The sequence below is a fragment of the Hyla sarda genome, chromosome 3 (genome assembly GCF_029499605.1).
Source record: "Hyla sarda isolate aHylSar1 chromosome 3, aHylSar1.hap1, whole genome shotgun sequence".
In the NCBI taxonomy this organism is placed as follows: Eukaryota; Metazoa; Chordata; class Amphibia; order Anura; family Hylidae; genus Hyla; species Hyla sarda.
In genome coordinates, this window is record NC_079191.1 from 3731965 (window position 1) to 3745217 (window position 13253).

The 13253-nt window shown below is 47.2% G+C and overlaps 39 non-coding genes across 39 annotated transcripts; 28 read left to right on the forward strand and 11 right to left on the reverse strand.

Annotated features, from left to right (window-relative positions):
* Positions 1–61: 61 nt before the first annotated feature.
* Positions 62–148, forward strand: TRNAY-GUA (transfer RNA tyrosine (anticodon GUA)). The gene is given in 2 exon segments: positions 62–98; positions 113–148. It is a non-coding gene; the product is annotated as a tRNA-Tyr (tRNA).
* A 165-nt stretch (positions 149–313) lies between these two features.
* Positions 314–387, reverse strand: TRNAN-GUU (transfer RNA asparagine (anticodon GUU)). Its single transcript has one exon. It is a non-coding gene; the product is annotated as a tRNA-Asn (tRNA).
* Positions 388–610: 223 nt separating this feature from the next.
* TRNAG-UCC (transfer RNA glycine (anticodon UCC)) lies at positions 611–682 on the forward strand. The gene has a single exon. It is a non-coding gene; the product is annotated as a tRNA-Gly (tRNA).
* A 336-nt stretch (positions 683–1018) lies between these two features.
* TRNAA-AGC (transfer RNA alanine (anticodon AGC)) lies at positions 1019–1091 on the forward strand. The gene has a single exon. It is a non-coding gene; the product is annotated as a tRNA-Ala (tRNA).
* A 92-nt stretch (positions 1092–1183) lies between these two features.
* TRNAY-GUA (transfer RNA tyrosine (anticodon GUA)) lies at positions 1184–1270 on the forward strand. Its single transcript is given in 2 exon segments — positions 1184–1220; positions 1235–1270. It is a non-coding gene; the product is annotated as a tRNA-Tyr (tRNA).
* A 231-nt stretch (positions 1271–1501) lies between these two features.
* TRNAN-GUU (transfer RNA asparagine (anticodon GUU)) lies at positions 1502–1575 on the reverse strand. The gene has a single exon. It is a non-coding gene; the product is annotated as a tRNA-Asn (tRNA).
* Positions 1576–2026: 451 nt separating this feature from the next.
* Positions 2027–2098, forward strand: TRNAG-UCC (transfer RNA glycine (anticodon UCC)). The gene has a single exon. It is a non-coding gene; the product is annotated as a tRNA-Gly (tRNA).
* Positions 2099–2434: 336 nt separating this feature from the next.
* Positions 2435–2507, forward strand: TRNAA-AGC (transfer RNA alanine (anticodon AGC)). The gene has a single exon. It is a non-coding gene; the product is annotated as a tRNA-Ala (tRNA).
* A 92-nt stretch (positions 2508–2599) lies between these two features.
* Positions 2600–2686, forward strand: TRNAY-GUA (transfer RNA tyrosine (anticodon GUA)). Its single transcript is given in 2 exon segments — positions 2600–2636; positions 2651–2686. It is a non-coding gene; the product is annotated as a tRNA-Tyr (tRNA).
* A 165-nt stretch (positions 2687–2851) lies between these two features.
* Positions 2852–2925, reverse strand: TRNAN-GUU (transfer RNA asparagine (anticodon GUU)). The gene has a single exon. It is a non-coding gene; the product is annotated as a tRNA-Asn (tRNA).
* Positions 2926–3148: 223 nt separating this feature from the next.
* Positions 3149–3220, forward strand: TRNAG-UCC (transfer RNA glycine (anticodon UCC)). The gene has a single exon. It is a non-coding gene; the product is annotated as a tRNA-Gly (tRNA).
* Positions 3221–3556: 336 nt separating this feature from the next.
* Positions 3557–3629, forward strand: TRNAA-AGC (transfer RNA alanine (anticodon AGC)). Its single transcript has one exon. It is a non-coding gene; the product is annotated as a tRNA-Ala (tRNA).
* A 92-nt stretch (positions 3630–3721) lies between these two features.
* Positions 3722–3808, forward strand: TRNAY-GUA (transfer RNA tyrosine (anticodon GUA)). The gene is given in 2 exon segments: positions 3722–3758; positions 3773–3808. It is a non-coding gene; the product is annotated as a tRNA-Tyr (tRNA).
* A 231-nt stretch (positions 3809–4039) lies between these two features.
* Positions 4040–4113, reverse strand: TRNAN-GUU (transfer RNA asparagine (anticodon GUU)). Its single transcript has one exon. It is a non-coding gene; the product is annotated as a tRNA-Asn (tRNA).
* Positions 4114–4564: 451 nt separating this feature from the next.
* On the forward strand, positions 4565–4636 carry TRNAG-UCC (transfer RNA glycine (anticodon UCC)). Its single transcript has one exon. It is a non-coding gene; the product is annotated as a tRNA-Gly (tRNA).
* Positions 4637–4972: 336 nt separating this feature from the next.
* TRNAA-AGC (transfer RNA alanine (anticodon AGC)) lies at positions 4973–5045 on the forward strand. Its single transcript has one exon. It is a non-coding gene; the product is annotated as a tRNA-Ala (tRNA).
* A 92-nt stretch (positions 5046–5137) lies between these two features.
* TRNAY-GUA (transfer RNA tyrosine (anticodon GUA)) lies at positions 5138–5224 on the forward strand. The gene is given in 2 exon segments: positions 5138–5174; positions 5189–5224. It is a non-coding gene; the product is annotated as a tRNA-Tyr (tRNA).
* Positions 5225–5455: 231 nt separating this feature from the next.
* TRNAN-GUU (transfer RNA asparagine (anticodon GUU)) lies at positions 5456–5529 on the reverse strand. Its single transcript has one exon. It is a non-coding gene; the product is annotated as a tRNA-Asn (tRNA).
* Positions 5530–5980: 451 nt separating this feature from the next.
* On the forward strand, positions 5981–6052 carry TRNAG-UCC (transfer RNA glycine (anticodon UCC)). Its single transcript has one exon. It is a non-coding gene; the product is annotated as a tRNA-Gly (tRNA).
* A 336-nt stretch (positions 6053–6388) lies between these two features.
* Positions 6389–6461, forward strand: TRNAA-AGC (transfer RNA alanine (anticodon AGC)). Its single transcript has one exon. It is a non-coding gene; the product is annotated as a tRNA-Ala (tRNA).
* A 92-nt stretch (positions 6462–6553) lies between these two features.
* On the forward strand, positions 6554–6640 carry TRNAY-GUA (transfer RNA tyrosine (anticodon GUA)). The gene is given in 2 exon segments: positions 6554–6590; positions 6605–6640. It is a non-coding gene; the product is annotated as a tRNA-Tyr (tRNA).
* A 165-nt stretch (positions 6641–6805) lies between these two features.
* Positions 6806–6879, reverse strand: TRNAN-GUU (transfer RNA asparagine (anticodon GUU)). Its single transcript has one exon. It is a non-coding gene; the product is annotated as a tRNA-Asn (tRNA).
* Positions 6880–7102: 223 nt separating this feature from the next.
* TRNAG-UCC (transfer RNA glycine (anticodon UCC)) lies at positions 7103–7174 on the forward strand. Its single transcript has one exon. It is a non-coding gene; the product is annotated as a tRNA-Gly (tRNA).
* Positions 7175–7504: 330 nt separating this feature from the next.
* On the forward strand, positions 7505–7577 carry TRNAA-AGC (transfer RNA alanine (anticodon AGC)). Its single transcript has one exon. It is a non-coding gene; the product is annotated as a tRNA-Ala (tRNA).
* Positions 7578–7669: 92 nt separating this feature from the next.
* TRNAY-GUA (transfer RNA tyrosine (anticodon GUA)) lies at positions 7670–7756 on the forward strand. Its single transcript is given in 2 exon segments — positions 7670–7706; positions 7721–7756. It is a non-coding gene; the product is annotated as a tRNA-Tyr (tRNA).
* A 165-nt stretch (positions 7757–7921) lies between these two features.
* TRNAN-GUU (transfer RNA asparagine (anticodon GUU)) lies at positions 7922–7995 on the reverse strand. The gene has a single exon. It is a non-coding gene; the product is annotated as a tRNA-Asn (tRNA).
* Positions 7996–8218: 223 nt separating this feature from the next.
* TRNAG-UCC (transfer RNA glycine (anticodon UCC)) lies at positions 8219–8290 on the forward strand. The gene has a single exon. It is a non-coding gene; the product is annotated as a tRNA-Gly (tRNA).
* A 336-nt stretch (positions 8291–8626) lies between these two features.
* On the forward strand, positions 8627–8699 carry TRNAA-AGC (transfer RNA alanine (anticodon AGC)). The gene has a single exon. It is a non-coding gene; the product is annotated as a tRNA-Ala (tRNA).
* Positions 8700–8791: 92 nt separating this feature from the next.
* On the forward strand, positions 8792–8878 carry TRNAY-GUA (transfer RNA tyrosine (anticodon GUA)). The gene is given in 2 exon segments: positions 8792–8828; positions 8843–8878. It is a non-coding gene; the product is annotated as a tRNA-Tyr (tRNA).
* Positions 8879–9109: 231 nt separating this feature from the next.
* Positions 9110–9183, reverse strand: TRNAN-GUU (transfer RNA asparagine (anticodon GUU)). Its single transcript has one exon. It is a non-coding gene; the product is annotated as a tRNA-Asn (tRNA).
* An 859-nt stretch (positions 9184–10042) lies between these two features.
* Positions 10043–10115, forward strand: TRNAA-AGC (transfer RNA alanine (anticodon AGC)). Its single transcript has one exon. It is a non-coding gene; the product is annotated as a tRNA-Ala (tRNA).
* A 92-nt stretch (positions 10116–10207) lies between these two features.
* TRNAY-GUA (transfer RNA tyrosine (anticodon GUA)) lies at positions 10208–10294 on the forward strand. Its single transcript is given in 2 exon segments — positions 10208–10244; positions 10259–10294. It is a non-coding gene; the product is annotated as a tRNA-Tyr (tRNA).
* Positions 10295–10525: 231 nt separating this feature from the next.
* TRNAN-GUU (transfer RNA asparagine (anticodon GUU)) lies at positions 10526–10599 on the reverse strand. Its single transcript has one exon. It is a non-coding gene; the product is annotated as a tRNA-Asn (tRNA).
* Positions 10600–11050: 451 nt separating this feature from the next.
* TRNAG-UCC (transfer RNA glycine (anticodon UCC)) lies at positions 11051–11122 on the forward strand. The gene has a single exon. It is a non-coding gene; the product is annotated as a tRNA-Gly (tRNA).
* A 122-nt stretch (positions 11123–11244) lies between these two features.
* On the reverse strand, positions 11245–11318 carry TRNAN-GUU (transfer RNA asparagine (anticodon GUU)). Its single transcript has one exon. It is a non-coding gene; the product is annotated as a tRNA-Asn (tRNA).
* Positions 11319–12178: 860 nt separating this feature from the next.
* Positions 12179–12251, forward strand: TRNAA-AGC (transfer RNA alanine (anticodon AGC)). Its single transcript has one exon. It is a non-coding gene; the product is annotated as a tRNA-Ala (tRNA).
* A 248-nt stretch (positions 12252–12499) lies between these two features.
* On the forward strand, positions 12500–12572 carry TRNAA-AGC (transfer RNA alanine (anticodon AGC)). Its single transcript has one exon. It is a non-coding gene; the product is annotated as a tRNA-Ala (tRNA).
* Positions 12573–12664: 92 nt separating this feature from the next.
* On the forward strand, positions 12665–12751 carry TRNAY-GUA (transfer RNA tyrosine (anticodon GUA)). Its single transcript is given in 2 exon segments — positions 12665–12701; positions 12716–12751. It is a non-coding gene; the product is annotated as a tRNA-Tyr (tRNA).
* Positions 12752–12982: 231 nt separating this feature from the next.
* Positions 12983–13056, reverse strand: TRNAN-GUU (transfer RNA asparagine (anticodon GUU)). The gene has a single exon. It is a non-coding gene; the product is annotated as a tRNA-Asn (tRNA).
* Positions 13057–13253: the final 197 nt, after the last annotated feature.

The window sequence follows — 13253 nt, forward strand, 5'->3', positions numbered from 1 at the left end:
AGCTAATGCTCATGGCACTCTTAGCCAAGCCAAAGAGTTGCACACACCCAGCTTTGCCAATCCTTCGATAGCTCAGCTGGTAGAGCGGAGGACTGTAGTAGAACAATCGGCAATCCTTAGGTCGCTGGTTCGATTCCGGCTCGAAGGACATTTTTTTGGGGGGTATGTTTTCATTTGGGATGTTTCAAGCTGCTGAAACACACACACTTCCGCTGACCCCTACTCTTAACACTAGAAACACCCTTTCCAGAGAGGTCTCCCGTCAACATTGGGACTTTAGCTGTGACGTGCAACCAAATCAAAAAGGGGACCTCGTCCCTGGGTGGGCTTGAACCACCAACCTTTCGGTTAACAGCCGAACGCGCTAACCGATTGCGCCACAGAGACAACGGTGCTGCATGCTCGTGACTAGGCACAAGCGAAAACCCAAATGCTGGAATCGAACCCGGGTCAACTGCTTGGAAGGCAGCTATGCTTACCACTATACCACCAACGCTTCTTTGACAGCTGTGATGTCGATGCTAGCTCTTCATGATAGCAGAAGTAGTCAGTCTAAGCCATGCGAATCACAGACGTCACCGACATCACCGACATCACAGCTGTCAAAGAAGCGTTGGTGGTATAGTGGTAAGCATAGCTGCCTTCCAAGCAGTTGACCCGGGTTTGATTCCCGGCCAACGCATTTCTTTCAAGGTTTTGTCACCTGTCTCCTATGCTTGCTCTTTCATGGTAAAAAATTTTGCAGCTAGAAGCACCCTTTCAGCTCCTTACATTACAATGCTCCTCCCATTACAATGCTCCTCCCAAAAGGGTCCCATGGCTCTAGAGCCTCATCTGCTACATAACAACTTTCTTGTCCTAAGTATTAAGCCACGCGAAGCTCTGTAAACATCCCAGTCTTAGTCTTCTAATGTCAAAAATATTTTGACACTTAAAAAAAAAAAAAAAAAAAAAAAAGTTTCAAACAGTTACAGAGATTGATCAGTGGATTGCGTGGCTAAATGCGTGGGTCAGACATGGGGGATTAGCTCAAATGGTAGAGCGCTCGCTTAGCATGCGAGAGGTAGCGGGATCGATGCCCGCATCCTCCAAAAACTTTTTGACTTTTTCAAACATCTTTTTAGCTAATGCTCATGGCACTCTTAGCCAAGCCAAAGAGTTGCACACACCCAGCTTTGCCAATCCTTCGATAGCTCAGCTGGTAGAGCGGAGGACTGTAGTAGAACAATCGGCAATCCTTAGGTCGCTGGTTCGATTCCGGCTCGAAGGACATTTTTTTGGGGGGTATGTTTTCATTTGGGATGTTTCAAGCTGCTGAAACACACACACTTCCGCTGACCCCTACTCTTAACACTAGAAACACCCTTTCCAGAGAGGTCTCCCGTCAACATTGGGACTTTAAAACAGGCACAGAGACCAAGCTTTCAGTTGAGAGCACATCTAAGGCTCGCCAAAGAACCACCTTTAGCTGTGACGTGCAACCAAATCAAAAAGGGGACCTCGTCCCTGGGTGGGCTTGAACCACCAACCTTTCGGTTAACAGCCGAACGCGCTAACCGATTGCGCCACAGAGACAACGGTGCTGCATGCTCGTGACTAGGCACAAGCGAAAACCCAAATGCTGGTCTCCAGGTGGACTTCAGCCCATAACAATCGGCTTTTAAGCTAAACTTGCTGAAACGGCAGAGACCGCCTTCCCGCTAGCAGCTTGACAGAAACCAGAGGGTAGTTATGCTTCTCATCTCCTTTGCAGACAGAAGCAGAGTGGCGCTGCGGAAGCGTGCTGGGCCCATAACCCAGAGGTCGATGGATCGAAACCATCCTCTGCTAAGCAATCAATTTTACTGTTTCCACCATTGTAATTGAGGCAAGTTCGTTTCTAGGCCAACGCATTGTTCCTCTTCTTTGGAGGTGTTTTAAGGTCTTTGTGAACGAATTTTGCTCTTCATGATAGCAGAAGTAGTCAGTCTAAGCCATGCGAATCACAGATGTCACCGACATCACCGACATCACAGCTGTCACAGAAGCGTTGGTGGTATAGTGGTAAGCATAGCTGCCTTCCAAGCAGTTGACCCGGGTTCGATTCCCGGCCAATGCATTTCTTTCAAGGTTTTGTCACCTGTCTCCTATGCTTGCTCTTTCATGGTAAAAAATTTTGCAGCTAGAAGCACCCTTTCAGCTCCTTACATTACAATGCTCCTCCCATTACAATGCTCCTCCCAAAAGGGTCCCATGGCTCTAGAGCCTCATCTGCTACATAACAACTTTCTTGTCCTAAGTATTAAGCCACGCGAAGCTCTGTAAACATCCCAGTCTTAGTCTTCTAATGTCAAAAATATTTTGACACTAAAAAAAAAAAAAAAAAAAAAAAAAGTTTCAAACAGTTACAGAGATTGATCAGTGGATTGCGTGGCTAAATGCGTGGGTCAGACATGGGGGATTAGCTCAAATGGTAGAGCGCTCGCTTAGCATGCGAGAGGTAGCGGGATCGATGCCCGCATCCTCCAAAAACTTTTTGACTTTTTCAAACATCTTTTTAGCTAATGCTCATGGCACTCTTAGCCAAGCCAAAGAGTTGCACACACCCAGCTTTGCCAATCCTTCGATAGCTCAGCTGGTAGAGCGGAGGACTGTAGTAGAACAATCGGCAATCCTTAGGTCGCTGGTTCGATTCCGGCTCGAAGGACATTTTTTTGGGGGGTATGTTTTCATTTGGGATGTTTCAAGCTGCTGAAACACACACACTTCCGCTGACCCCTACTCTTAACACTAGAAACACCCTTTCCAGAGAGGTCTCCCGTCAACATTGGGACTTTAGCTGTGACGTGCAACCAAATCAAAAAGGGGACCTCGTCCCTGGGTGGGCTTGAACCACCAACCTTTCGGTTAACAGCCGAACGCGCTAACCGATTGCGCCACAGAGACAACGGTGCTGCATGCTCGTGACTAGGCACAAGCGAAAACCCAAATGCTGGAATCGAACCCGGGTCAACTGCTTGGAAGGCAGCTATGCTTACCACTATACCACCAACGCTTCTTTGACAGCTGTGATGTCGATGCTAGCTCTTCATGATAGCAGAAGTAGTCAGTCTAAGCCATGCGAATCACAGACGTCACCGACATCACCGACATCACAGCTGTCAAAGAAGCGTTGGTGGTATAGTGGTAAGCATAGCTGCCTTCCAAGCAGTTGACCCGGGTTTGATTCCCGGCCAACGCATTTCTTTCAAGGTTTTGTCACCTGTCTCCTATGCTTGCTCTTTCATGGTAAAAAATTTTGCAGCTAGAAGCACCCTTTCAGCTCCTTACATTACAATGCTCCTCCCATTACAATGCTCCTCCCAAAAGGGTCCCATGGCTCTAGAGCCTCATCTGCTACATAACAACTTTCTTGTCCTAAGTATTAAGCCACGCGAAGCTCTGTAAACATCCCAGTCTTAGTCTTCTAATGTCAAAAATATTTTGACACTTAAAAAAAAAAAAAAAAAAAAAAAAGTTTCAAACAGTTACAGAGATTGATCAGTGGATTGCGTGGCTAAATGCGTGGGTCAGACATGGGGGATTAGCTCAAATGGTAGAGCGCTCGCTTAGCATGCGAGAGGTAGCGGGATCGATGCCCGCATCCTCCAAAAACTTTTTGACTTTTTCAAACATCTTTTTAGCTAATGCTCATGGCACTCTTAGCCAAGCCAAAGAGTTGCACACACCCAGCTTTGCCAATCCTTCGATAGCTCAGCTGGTAGAGCGGAGGACTGTAGTAGAACAATCGGCAATCCTTAGGTCGCTGGTTCGATTCCGGCTCGAAGGACATTTTTTTGGGGGGTATGTTTTCATTTGGGATGTTTCAAGCTGCTGAAACACACACACTTCCGCTGACCCCTACTCTTAACACTAGAAACACCCTTTCCAGAGAGGTCTCCCGTCAACATTGGGACTTTAAAACAGGCACAGAGACCAAGCTTTCAGTTGAGAGCACATCTAAGGCTCGCCAAAGAACCACCTTTAGCTGTGACGTGCAACCAAATCAAAAAGGGGACCTCGTCCCTGGGTGGGCTTGAACCACCAACCTTTCGGTTAACAGCCGAACGCGCTAACCGATTGCGCCACAGAGACAACGGTGCTGCATGCTCGTGACTAGGCACAAGCGAAAACCCAAATGCTGGTCTCCAGGTGGACTTCAGCCCATAACAATCGGCTTTTAAGCTAAACTTGCTGAAACGGCAGAGACCGCCTTCCCGCTAGCAGCTTGACAGAAACCAGAGGGTAGTTATGCTTCTCATCTCCTTTGCAGACAGAAGCAGAGTGGCGCTGCGGAAGCGTGCTGGGCCCATAACCCAGAGGTCGATGGATCGAAACCATCCTCTGCTAAGCAATCAATTTTACTGTTTCCACCATTGTAATTGAGGCAAGTTCGTTTCTAGGCCAACGCATTGTTCCTCTTCTTTGGAGGTGTTTTAAGGTCTTTGTGAACGAATTTTGCTCTTCATGATAGCAGAAGTAGTCAGTCTAAGCCATGCGAATCACAGATGTCACCGACATCACCGACATCACAGCTGTCACAGAAGCGTTGGTGGTATAGTGGTAAGCATAGCTGCCTTCCAAGCAGTTGACCCGGGTTCGATTCCCGGCCAATGCATTTCTTTCAAGGTTTTGTCACCTGTCTCCTATGCTTGCTCTTTCATGGTAAAAAATTTTGCAGCTAGAAGCACCCTTTCAGCTCCTTACATTACAATGCTCCTCCCATTACAATGCTCCTCCCAAAAGGGTCCCATGGCTCTAGAGCCTCATCTGCTACATAACAACTTTCTTGTCCTAAGTATTAAGCCACGCGAAGCTCTGTAAACATCCCAGTCTTAGTCTTCTAATGTCAAAAATATTTTGACACTTAAAAAAAAAAAAAAAAAAAAAAAAGTTTCAAACAGTTACAGAGATTGATCAGTGGATTGCGTGGCTAAATGCGTGGGTCAGACATGGGGGATTAGCTCAAATGGTAGAGCGCTCGCTTAGCATGCGAGAGGTAGCGGGATCGATGCCCGCATCCTCCAAAAACTTTTTGACTTTTTCAAACATCTTTTTAGCTAATGCTCATGGCACTCTTAGCCAAGCCAAAGAGTTGCACACACCCAGCTTTGCCAATCCTTCGATAGCTCAGCTGGTAGAGCGGAGGACTGTAGTAGAACAATCGGCAATCCTTAGGTCGCTGGTTCGATTCCGGCTCGAAGGACATTTTTTTGGGGGGTATGTTTTCATTTGGGATGTTTCAAGCTGCTGAAACACACACACTTCCGCTGACCCCTACTCTTAACACTAGAAACACCCTTTCCAGAGAGGTCTCCCGTCAACATTGGGACTTTAAAACAGGCACAGAGACCAAGCTTTCAGTTGAGAGCACATCTAAGGCTCGCCAAAGAACCACCTTTAGCTGTGACGTGCAACCAAATCAAAAAGGGGACCTCGTCCCTGGGTGGGCTTGAACCACCAACCTTTCGGTTAACAGCCGAACGCGCTAACCGATTGCGCCACAGAGACAACGGTGCTGCATGCTCGTGACTAGGCACAAGCGAAAACCCAAATGCTGGTCTCCAGGTGGACTTCAGCCCATAACAATCGGCTTTTAAGCTAAACTTGCTGAAACGGCAGAGACCGCCTTCCCGCTAGCAGCTTGACAGAAACCAGAGGGTAGTTATGCTTCTCATCTCCTTTGCAGACAGAAGCAGAGTGGCGCTGCGGAAGCGTGCTGGGCCCATAACCCAGAGGTCGATGGATCGAAACCATCCTCTGCTAAGCAATCAATTTTACTGTTTCCACCATTGTAATTGAGGCAAGTTCGTTTCTAGGCCAACGCATTGTTCCTCTTCTTTGGAGGTGTTTTAAGGTCTTTGTGAACGAATTTTGCTCTTCATGATAGCAGAAGTAGTCAGTCTAAGCCATGCGAATCACAGATGTCACCGACATCACCGACATCACAGCTGTCACAGAAGCGTTGGTGGTATAGTGGTAAGCATAGCTGCCTTCCAAGCAGTTGACCCGGGTTCGATTCCCGGCCAATGCATTTCTTTCAAGGTTTTGTCACCTGTCTCCTATGCTTGCTCTTTCATGGTAAAAAATTTTGCAGCTAGAAGCACCCTTTCAGCTCCTTACATTACAATGCTCCTCCCATTACAATGCTCCTCCCAAAAGGGTCCCATGGCTCTAGAGCCTCATCTGCTACATAACAACTTTCTTGTCCTAAGTATTAAGCCACGCGAAGCTCTGTAAACATCCCAGTCTTAGTCTTCTAATGTCAAAAATATTTTGACACTTAAAAAAAAAAAAAAAAAAAAAAAAGTTTCAAACAGTTACAGAGATTGATCAGTGGATTGCGTGGCTAAATGCGTGGGTCAGACATGGGGGATTAGCTCAAATGGTAGAGCGCTCGCTTAGCATGCGAGAGGTAGCGGGATCGATGCCCGCATCCTCCAAAAACTTTTTGACTTTTTCAAACATCTTTTTAGCTAATGCTCATGGCACTCTTAGCCAAGCCAAAGAGTTGCACACACCCAGCTTTGCCAATCCTTCGATAGCTCAGCTGGTAGAGCGGAGGACTGTAGTAGAACAATCGGCAATCCTTAGGTCGCTGGTTCGATTCCGGCTCGAAGGACATTTTTTTGGGGGGTATGTTTTCATTTGGGATGTTTCAAGCTGCTGAAACACACACACTTCCGCTGACCCCTACTCTTAACACTAGAAACACCCTTTCCAGAGAGGTCTCCCGTCAACATTGGGACTTTAGCTGTGACGTGCAACCAAATCAAAAAGGGGACCTCGTCCCTGGGTGGGCTTGAACCACCAACCTTTCGGTTAACAGCCGAACGCGCTAACCGATTGCGCCACAGAGACAACGGTGCTGCATGCTCGTGACTAGGCACAAGCGAAAACCCAAATGCTGGAATCGAACCCGGGTCAACTGCTTGGAAGGCAGCTATGCTTACCACTATACCACCAACGCTTCTTTGACAGCTGTGATGTCGATGCTAGCTCTTCATGATAGCAGAAGTAGTCAGTCTAAGCCATGCGAATCACAGACGTCACCGACATCACCGACATCACAGCTGTCAAAGAAGCGTTGGTGGTATAGTGGTAAGCATAGCTGCCTTCCAAGCAGTTGACCCGGGTTTGATTCCCGGCCAACGCATTTCTTTCAAGGTTTTGTCACCTGTCTCCTATGCTTGCTCTTTCATGGTAAAAAATTTTGCAGCTAGAAGCACCCTTTCAGCTCCTTACATTACAATGCTCCTCCCATTACAATGCTCCTCCCAAAAGGGTCCCATGGCTCTAGAGCCTCATCTGCTACATAACAACTTTCTTGTCCTAAGTATTAAGCCACGCGAAGCTCTGTAAACATCCCAGTCTTAGTCTTCTAATGTCAAAAATATTTTGACACTTAAAAAAAAAAAAAAAAAAGTTTCAAACAGTTACAGAGATTGATCAGTGGATTGCGTGGCTAAATGCGTGGGTCAGACATGGGGGATTAGCTCAAATGGTAGAGCGCTCGCTTAGCATGCGAGAGGTAGCGGGATCGATGCCCGCATCCTCCAAAAACTTTTTGACTTTTTCAAACATCTTTTTAGCTAATGCTCATGGCACTCTTAGCCAAGCCAAAGAGTTGCACACACCCAGCTTTGCCAATCCTTCGATAGCTCAGCTGGTAGAGCGGAGGACTGTAGTAGAACAATCGGCAATCCTTAGGTCGCTGGTTCGATTCCGGCTCGAAGGACATTTTTTTGGGGGGTATGTTTTCATTTGGGATGTTTCAAGCTGCTGAAACACACACACTTCCGCTGACCCCTACTCTTAACACTAGAAACACCCTTTCCAGAGAGGTCTCCCGTCAACATTGGGACTTTAGCTGTGACGTGCAACCAAATCAAAAAGGGGACCTCGTCCCTGGGTGGGCTTGAACCACCAACCTTTCGGTTAACAGCCGAACGCGCTAACCGATTGCGCCACAGAGACAACGGTGCTGCATGCTCGTGACTAGGCACAAGCGAAAACCCAAATGCTGGAATCGAACCCGGGTCAACTGCTTGGAAGGCAGCTATGCTTACCACTATACCACCAACGCTTCTTTGACAGCTGTGATGTCGATGCTAGCTCTTCATGATAGCAGAAGTAGTCAGTCTAAGCCATGCGAATCACAGACGTCACCGACATCACCGACATCACAGCTGTCAAAGAAGCGTTGGTGGTATAGTGGTAAGCATAGCTGCCTTCCAAGCAGTTGACCCGGGTTTGATTCCCGGCCAACGCATTTCTTTCAAGGTTTTGTCACCTGTCTCCTATGCTTGCTCTTTCATGGTAAAAAATTTTGCAGCTAGAAGCACCCTTTCAGCTCCTTACATTACAATGCTCCTCCCATTACAATGCTCCTCCCAAAAGGGTCCCATGGCTCTAGAGCCTCATCTGCTACATAACAACTTTCTTGTCCTAAGTATTAAGCCACGCGAAGCTCTGTAAACATCCCAGTCTTAGTCTTCTAATGTCAAAAATATTTTGACACTTAAAAAAAAAAAAAAAAAAAAAAAAGTTTCAAACAGTTACAGAGATTGATCAGTGGATTGCGTGGCTAAATGCGTGGGTCAGACATGGGGGATTAGCTCAAATGGTAGAGCGCTCGCTTAGCATGCGAGAGGTAGCGGGATCGATGCCCGCATCCTCCAAAAACTTTTTGACTTTTTCAAACATCTTTTTAGCTAATGCTCATGGCACTCTTAGCCAAGCCAAAGAGTTGCACACACCCAGCTTTGCCAATCCTTCGATAGCTCAGCTGGTAGAGCGGAGGACTGTAGTAGAACAATCGGCAATCCTTAGGTCGCTGGTTCGATTCCGGCTCGAAGGACATTTTTTTGGGGGGTATGTTTTCATTTGGGATGTTTCAAGCTGCTGAAACACACACACTTCCGCTGACCCCTACTCTTAACACTAGAAACACCCTTTCCAGAGAGGTCTCCCGTCAACATTGGGACTTTAAAACAGGCACAGAGACCAAGCTTTCAGTTGAGAGCACATCTAAGGCTCGCCAAAGAACCACCTTTAGCTGTGACGTGCAACCAAATCAAAAAGGGGACCTCGTCCCTGGGTGGGCTTGAACCACCAACCTTTCGGTTAACAGCCGAACGCGCTAACCGATTGCGCCACAGAGACAACGGTGCTGCATGCTCGTGACTAGGCACAAGCGAAAACCCAAATGCTGGTCTCCAGGTGGACTTCAGCCCATAACAATCGGCTTTTAAGCTAAACTTGCTGAAACGGCAGAGACCGCCTTCCCGCTAGCAGCTTGACAGAAACCAGAGGGTAGTTATGCTTCTCATCTCCTTTGCAGACAGAAGCAGAGTGGCGCTGCGGAAGCGTGCTGGGCCCATAACCCAGAGGTCGATGGATCGAAACCATCCTCTGCTAAGCAATCAATTTTACTGTTTCCACCATTGTAATTGAGGCAAGTTCGTTTCTAGGCCAACGCATTGTTCCTCTTCTTTGGAGGTGTTTTAAGGTCTTTGTGAACGAATTTTGCTCTTCATGATAGCAGAAGTAGTCAGTCTAAGCCATGCGAATCACAGATGTCACCGACATCACCGACATCACAGCTGTCACAGAAGCGTTGGTGGTATAGTGGTAAGCATAGCTGCCGTCCAAGCAGTTGACCCGGGTTCGATTCCCGGCCAACGCATTTCTTTCAAGGTTTTGTCACCTGTCTCCTATGCTTGCTCTTTCATGGTAAAAAATTTTGCAGCTTGAAGCACCCTTTCAGCTCCTTACATTACAATGCTCCTCCCATTACAATGCTCCTCCCAAAAGGGTCCCATGGCTCTAGAGCCTCATCTGCTACATAACAACTTTCTTGTCCTAAGTATTAAGCCACGCGAAGCTCTGTAAACATCCCAGTCTTAGTCTTCTAATGTCAAAAATATTTTGACACTTAAAAAAAAAAAAAAAAAAAAAAAAGTTTCAAACAGTTACAGAGATTGATCAGTGGATTGCGTGGCTAAATGCGTGGGTCAGACATGGGGGATTAGCTCAAATGGTAGAGCGCTCGCTTAGCATGCGAGAGGTAGCGGGATCGATGCCCGCATCCTCCAAAAACTTTTTGACTTTTTCAAACATCTTTTTAGCTAATGCTCATGGCACTCTTAGCCAAGCCAAAGAGTTGCACACACCCAGCTTTGCCAATCCTTCGATAGCTCAGCTGGTAGAGCGGAGGACTGTAGTAGAACAATCGGCAATCCTTAGGTCGCTGGTTCGATTCCGGCTCGAAGGACATTTTTTTGGGGGGTATGTTTTCATTTGGGATGTTTCAAGCTGCTGAAACACACACACTTCCGCTGACCCCTACTCTTAACACTAGAAACACCCTTTCCAGAGAGGTCTCCCGTCAACATTGGGACTTTAAAACAGGCACAGAGACCAAGCTTTCAGTTGAGAGCACATCTAAGGCTCGCCAAAGAACCACCTTTAGCTGTGACGTGCAACCAAATCAAAAAGGGGACCTCGTCCCTGGGTGGGCTTGAACCACCAACCTTTCGGTTAACAGCCGAACGCGCTAACCGATTGCGCCACAGAGACAACGGTGCTGCATGCTCGTGACTAGGCACAAGCGAAAACCCAAATGCTGGTCTCCAGGTGGACTTCAGCCCATAACAATCGGCTTTTAAGCTAAACTTGCTGAAACGGCAGAGACCGCCTTCCCACTAGCAGCTTGACAGGAACCAGAGGGTAGTTATGCTTCTCATCTCCTTTACAGACAGAAGCAGAGTGGCGCAGCGGAAGCGTGCTGGGCCCATAACCCAGAGGTCGATGGATCGAAACCATCCTCTGCTAAGCAATCAATTTTACTGTTTCCACCATTGTAATTGAGGCAAGTTCGTTTCTAGGCCAACGCATTGTTCCTCTTCTTTGGAGGTGTTTTAAGGTCTTTGTGAACGAATTTTGCTCTTCATGATAGCAGAAGTAGTCAGTCTAAGCCATGCGAATCACAGACGTCACCGACATCACCGACATCACAGCTGTCAAAGAAGCGTTGGTGGTATAGTGGTAAGCATAGCTGCCTTCCAAGCAGTTGACCCGGGTTTGATTCCCGGCCAACGCATTTCTTTCAAGGTTTTGTCACCTGTCTCCTATGCTTGCTCTTTCATGGTAAAAAATTTTGCAGCTAGAAGCACCCTTTCAGCTCCTTACATTACAATGCTCCTCCCATCAAAAAGGGGACCTCGTCCCTGGGTGGGCTTGAACCACCAACCTTTCGGTTAACAGCCGAACGCGCTAACCGATTGCGCCACAGAGACAACGGTGCTGCATGCTCGTGACTAGGCACAAGCGAAAACCCAAATGCTGGTCTCCAGGTGGACTTCAGCCCATAACAATCGGCTTTTAAGCTAAACTTGCTGAAACGGCAGAGACCGCCTTCCCGCTAGCAGCTTGACAGAAACCAGAGGGTAGTTATGCTTCTCATCTCCTTTACAGACAGAAGCAGAGTGGCGCAGCGGAAGCGTGCTGGGCCCATAACCCAGAGGTCGATGGATCGAAACCATCCTCTGCTAAGCAATCAATTTTACTGTTTCCACCATTGTAATTGAGGCAAGTTCGTTTCTAGGCCAACGCATTGTTCCTCTTCTTTGGAGGTGTTTTAAGGTCTTTGTGAACGAATTTTGCTCTTCATGATGGCAGAAGTAGTCAGTCTAAGCCATGCGAATCACAGACGTCACCGACATCACCGACATCACAGCTGTCACAGAAGCGTTGGTGGTATAGTGGTAAGCATAGCTGCCGTCCAAGCAGTTGACCCGGGTTCGATTCCCGGCCAACGCATTTCTTTCAAGGTTTTGTCACCTGTCTCCTATGCTTGCTCTTTCATGGTAAAAAATTTTGCAGCTTGAAGCACCCTTTCAGCTCCTTACATTACAATGCTCCTCCCATTACAATGCTCCTCCCAAAAGGGTCCCATGGCTCTAGAGCCTCATCTGCTACATAACAACTTTCTTGTCCTAAGTATTAAGCCACGCGAAGCTCTGTAAACATCCCAGTCTTAGTCTTCTAATGTCAAAAATATTTTGACACTTAAAAAAAAAAAAAAAAAAAAAAAAAGTTTCAAACAGTTACAGAGATTGATCAGTGGATTGCGTGGCTAAATGCGTGGGTCAGACATGGGGGATTAGCTCAAATGGTAGAGCGCTCGCTTAGCATGCGAGAGGTAGCGGGATCGATGCCCGCATCCTCCAAAAACTTTTTGACTTTTTCAAACATCTTTTTAGCTAATGCTCATGGCACTCTTAGCCAAGCCAAAGAGTTGCACACAACTTTCTTGTCCTAAGTATTAAGCCACGCGAAGCTCTGTAAACATCCCAGTCTTAGTCTTCTAATGTCAAAAATATTTTGACACTTAAAAAAAAAAAAAAAAAAAAAAAAGTTTCAAACAGTTACAGAGATTGATCAGTGGATTGCGTGGCTAAATGCGTGGGTCAGACATGGGGGATTAGCTCAAATGGTAGAGCGCTCGCTTAGCATGCGAGAGGTAGCGGGATCGATGCCCGCATCCTCCAAAAACTTTTTGACTTTTTCAAACATCTTTTTAGCTAATGCTCATGGCACTCTTAGCCAAGCCAAAGAGTTGCACACACCCAGCTTTGCCAATCCTTCGATAGCTCAGCTGGTAGAGCGGAGGACTGTAGTAGAACAATCGGCAATCCTTAGGTCGCTGGTTCGATTCCGGCTCGAAGGACATTTTTTTGGGGGGTATGTTTTCATTTGGGATGTTTCAAGCTGCTGAAACACACACACTTCCGCTGACCCCTACTCTTAACACTAGAAACACCCTTTCCAGAGAGGTCTCCCGTCAACATTGGGACTTTAAAACAGGCACAGAGACCAAGCTTTCAGTTGAGAGCACATCTAAGGCTCGCCAAAGAACCACCTTTAGCTGTGACGTGCAACCAAATCAAAAAGGGGACCTCGTCCCTGGGTGGGCTTGAACCACCAACCTTTCGGTTAACAGCCGAACGCGCTAACCGATTGCGCCACAGAGACAACGGTGCTGCATGCTCGTGACTAGGCACAAGCGAAAACCCAAATGCTGGTCTCCAGGTGGACTTCAGCCCATAACAATCGGCTTTTAAGCTAAACTTGCTGAAACGGCAGAGACCGCCTTCCCACTAGCAGCTTGACAGGAACCAGAGGGTAGTTATGCTTCTCATCTCCTTTACAGACAGAAGCAGAGTGGCGCA